Here is a 4,855-nt window from a genome sequence, read left to right as displayed (position 1 = left end):
TTCGATATTTGTCAGTGATGTCAAGACTGATCTATGATGAAAGATGAACTATTCAATAAACAGAGCTAGTACAAATTGTTATACACATGGAGAAAATAAAATTGAATCCTTACCTCAAACTATATACAGGCATACCTGATTTCATCCTGCTTTTCAGGTATTGCAGTTTTTAAAAAACTTGAAAGTTTGTGGTAACCGTGCCTCAAGCAAGGCTATTGGCAACATTTTTTTTCCAGCAGCATTTGCTCACTTCGTGTCTCTCTGTCACATTTTGATAATTCTCACAGTATTTCAAACTTTTTTATTATTTTTATTTTTGTTATTGTTATCTGTGATCAGTGATCTTTGGTGTTGCTATTTTGTTTTGGGGCTACACAAATTATGCCCATATAACACTGTGAACTTAACAAATGTTGTGTGTGCTCTGACTGCTCCACTGATCAGCCATTGCCCCATTTCTCTCCCTCTTCTCAGCTTTCCTCTTCCATAAGACCCAAAAATATTGAAATTAGATCACATAATAACCCTACAATGACCTCTAAGTGATTAAGTTAAAGAGTTGCATGTCTCTCACTTTAAATCAAAAAGCTAGAAATGATTAAGTTTAGTGAAGGAGACACACCAAAATCCAAAATAGGCCAAAGTCTAGACCTCTTGCGTCATGAAGCTAACCAGGTTTTAAATGCAAAGGAAAAGTTCTTGAAAGAAATTAAAAGTTCTACTCCAGTGAACATATAAATGATAAGAAAGCAAAACAGCTTTATTGCTGATATAACATTTTATTGGTCTGGATAGAAAAGCAAACCTGCTACAACATTCCCTAAAGTCAAAGCCTAATCCAGAGCAAGACCCTAACTCTCTTTCAGTCTATGAAGTCTGAGAGAGGTGAAGAAGCTGCAGAATAATAGTTTGAAGGTAGCCAATGTTGGTTCATCAGGTTTAAGGGAAGAAGCCATCCCCATAACATAAAAAGGAAAGGTGAAGCAGCAAGTGGTAATGTAGAAGCTGAAGCAAGTTATCCAGAAGATCTAGCTAAGGTAATTAATTAATGAAAGTGGCTACACTAAACAACAGATCTTCAAGGTAGATGAAACAGCCTTATATAGTGGAAGATGTCATCTAGGACTTTCATAGCTAGAGAGGAATAGTCAGTGCCTGGCTTCAAACCTTCAATAGGCTGACTCTCTTGTTAGGGGCTAATACAGCTGATGACTTTAGTTGAAGCCACTGTTCATTTACCACACTGAAAATCCTAGGGTCCTTAAGAATAAGGCTATATCTACTCTGCCTGTGTTCTATAAATTGAACAACAGAGTCTGGATGACAGCACATCTGTTTACCACATCTGTTAAGCCCAGTATTTAGACCTATTGCTCAGAAAAAAAAGATTCCTTTCAGAAAATTACTGCTTATTGACAATGCACCTGGTCACCCAAGAGTTCAGATGAATATGTACAATGAGATTAATGTTGTTTTCATGCCTGGTAACACAATATCCATTCTGCAGCCCATGGATCAAGGAGTAATTTTGACTTTCAAGTTTTATTATTTAAGGAATATATTTGGAAGGCTATAGCTGCCATTTATAGTGATTCCTCTGATGGATCTGCACAAAGTAAACTGAAAACCTTCTGGAAAGGATCTGCCACTCTAGATGTCATTAAGAATATTTGTAATTCATGAGAAGAGGTCAAAATATCAACATTAACAAGAGTGTGGAAGACGTTGATTCCCGCCCTCATGGATGATTTGGAAGGATTCAAGACTTCAGTGGAGGAAGTAACTGCAGATGTAGTAGAAATAGCAAGAGAACTAGAATTAAAGGTAAAGACTAAAGATGAGACTGAATTGCTTCAATCTCATGATAAAACTAATGGATGAGGAGTTTTATCTTGTCGTTGAACAAAGAAAGTGGTTCCTTGAGACGGAATCTATCGATACTCCTGGTGAAGACACTATGAAGGTTGTTGAAATGACAACAAAGAATTTAGAATATTACATAAACCTTGTTGGTTCAGCAGGAGCAGTGTTTGAGAGGATTGACTCCAATTTTGAAAGAAGTTATGTAGGTAAAATTCTATTAAGCAGCATTGCCTGCTACAGAGAAATTGTTCATGAAAGGAAACACCGATTGATTCGGCAAAGTTCATTGTTGTCTTATGTTAAGAAATTGCCACAGCCATCCCAGACTTCAGCAACAACCACCCTGATCAGTCAGCAGCCATCAATATCAAGGCAAGACCCTCTATCAGCATAAAGATTAAGAATCACTGAAGGCTCAGATGATAGTGAGCATTTTTTTAGCAATAAAGTATTTTTAATTAAGTTATATACGTTGTTTTTTAAGAGATAATGCTATTGCACACTTAATAGAGTATAGTGTAAGTGTAACTTTTATCTGCACTGGGAGAGCAAAAAAGTGTATGACTCACTTTATTGCGATGGTGTGGAAACAAACCTGCAATATCTCCAAGGTATGCCTGTGCAGAAAAACAACTCCAGATGAATTAAGTGTTTTGATGTTAAAAGCAAACTTTAGCACTATTTGTATAAACTTTAAGTGACTATCACCTTAGGGTAGGTGAAGAATTTCTTAAGCAAAATATAAAATGTGCTAGCCATAAAATAAAATATTTATTGTTTTGACTATATTAACAACTTATTTTCATTAAAATGTAGTGAAGAGGTAACACCCTAACTGAGAGAAGGCATTTGCAACACATATAAGTGTCAAAGGGCTGATACCAACAATAAAAATCTTATAAATCAATCCATAGGGAAAGGACAAAAAGCAAGAACAGAAAAATAGGCAAAAAGTTAAGTATTTTCACAGAAGATAAAAAATGCATATGGCTGATAAACATACACAGAAAGTCTTTTCCTCATTAATAATATATAATATAATAAAATAATAAATAATGTAAAATAATAATAATAATGTAAAATATAATAATGATATAATCTCAAAGAGATATATTATACTCATTTGAATGGAAAAGGAAGTTAAGAATTTTGACAATACCATTGGGTATGGTTTTACAGAATCTTGGTATGTTGCTAGTGAGAGTGTAAATTGGCATAACCACTTTGGAAAACAGTTGGGCATTGTCTTATGAAGTTGAATATTCAAGGACCTTATGACTCAAAATATCTTCCCCCAATTTTCTTGCACAAGCACAGAAATATTCATAGCAGCATTGTTTGTAATAGACAGAGGGTGGGGAGGAGGAGAAGCAGAAAAGGAAAGTAAAACAAAACCTTCAAAACAATCACAATAAGAAAAGCAAAAGCTTAGAAAAAAGCAAACCCCAGTCATCAGAATAGATACTTGTTCAGTGCGGAAAGCAAGACCCAGAAGATTGCATAGTATAATACACTTTTTATAAAATGCAAATTCAACTAAAATTAAACAATATATATCTTTAGCACACAGAAGTATGAGATAAACCTTATTTTAAAATGCAAGGAAAGGATAAAATAAAAATCAGGGTAGTGATTATCTTAGGTAGAGGGAGACAGGCAATAAGCTGACAAAGAAGCACAAAGTTAGATGTTAGTTACTATCAATGTTCTGGTTCTCAGTTTGGGTGATGGGTTTAATGGAGTTTGTTATATAATTAGAAAATAACACTTCTTTGTATGACCCTTTCTGTGTTGCTAAAATTTTGAAGTGTGCCACACCCTGAGATAAAATGAGCTTCATTTGATGACACAACTGGCAGAATTCCCTTTGTCTAATTCGACTCTCACTTGACAAGTCAGAAAGTTGAGGCCTAAAGAAACAAGACAATTTCCTCACATTACCTAGGGCACACAAGTAATAGTACACAATCTTCCTGGTTATTGGCCACAATGACTAGATTAGGAATGAAAGTGATTCCAAGTGAGTCAATCAATGTCTTACCCAGAGATTTTTCTCAGTGGTACTGGTGGTATGGCCACTTTATCTCTCAGATTGTAAATTGTGAGGATGAGAGACATGAAATTCTGATGTCCGTATCTTCCACTACTTGGAAGACCTGGTCTGCAAACATGACCTGTTATTCTGGCATGCAGCAAGAAGCAGAAAGTAGAGCTCAAGAGAGTCCTAATGTTGTTGTCTGAATCCCTGATACAGTCATATTAGATATGAATTCCATTCCCAGGTAAATGAGCAAATAACTCTCCTTTCTGGCTAAGGCTTTTTAAAGTAGGATTCCTGGCACCTGCAACCAAACATTCTCGATCAATACATTTAAGGAAAGCTGAAGAAAAAGAATCAGCAGTAGAGATGTGTTGAAAAAACACACTTCTCACCAAAGCTTTAATCTTTTCTCCTCTACTCATTGACTATAAGTGTTTTATGTATTATTTCAGACCTCAAATTTCCTACCTTTGGACTCAGTGGATTTCTTGATTAGTTACATCCCTTGACTTCTTATGATAACTCTCAATCCTTTCTCTGTCAGCATTGATTGAGGAGATAATGAGGACAGGACCCTGAACTTGGCACTAACATTAAATGAAGGAGAATGCAAGTCTAAGAAATAAGGGATGTAGTCCTTGGCATTAAAAATCTGCAATTTAAAGGGAAAGAAGATAAATAACAATTGAAGACACAGATACGTGTAAAAATATCAAAAAACATTTGGCTATCCATATTTGCAGAGCTGCTCATGAGGATTTAATTCAGAATTTTCATTCCACTTTTCTTGGGTCTCAATGTTTTAGGTTTTCAAAAGTGGATAATTTTCTATACTGATTCTCCAGGAAGATGGCTTTAACTATGTTCTTTCTTGGCTCTCAAAGTTCACTTTGGTTGGAGAGGGCAGAGGATATCAGTAGAAAGAGGACATTAGTGGTTATTTGTCCAAGA

The 4,855-nt window shown here is 35.4% G+C and overlaps 1 pseudogene; it reads left to right on the top strand.

The window, feature by feature from the left end:
- Positions 1-531: 531 nt before the first annotated feature.
- LOC113609094 (tigger transposable element-derived protein 1-like) lies at positions 532-4,483 on the top strand (annotated as a pseudogene).
- Positions 4,484-4,855: the final 372 nt, after the last annotated feature.

The sequence above is a fragment of the Aethalodelphis obliquidens genome, unplaced genomic scaffold, assembly GCF_003676395.1.
Source record: "Aethalodelphis obliquidens isolate GAN/ISIS:26980383/991018 unplaced genomic scaffold, ASM367639v1 scaffold54, whole genome shotgun sequence".
In the NCBI taxonomy this organism is placed as follows: domain Eukaryota; kingdom Metazoa; phylum Chordata; class Mammalia; order Artiodactyla; family Delphinidae; genus Aethalodelphis; species Aethalodelphis obliquidens.
Note: the sequence above shows the minus strand (reverse complement) of the source record. Positions and strands in the feature narration are given on the sequence as shown.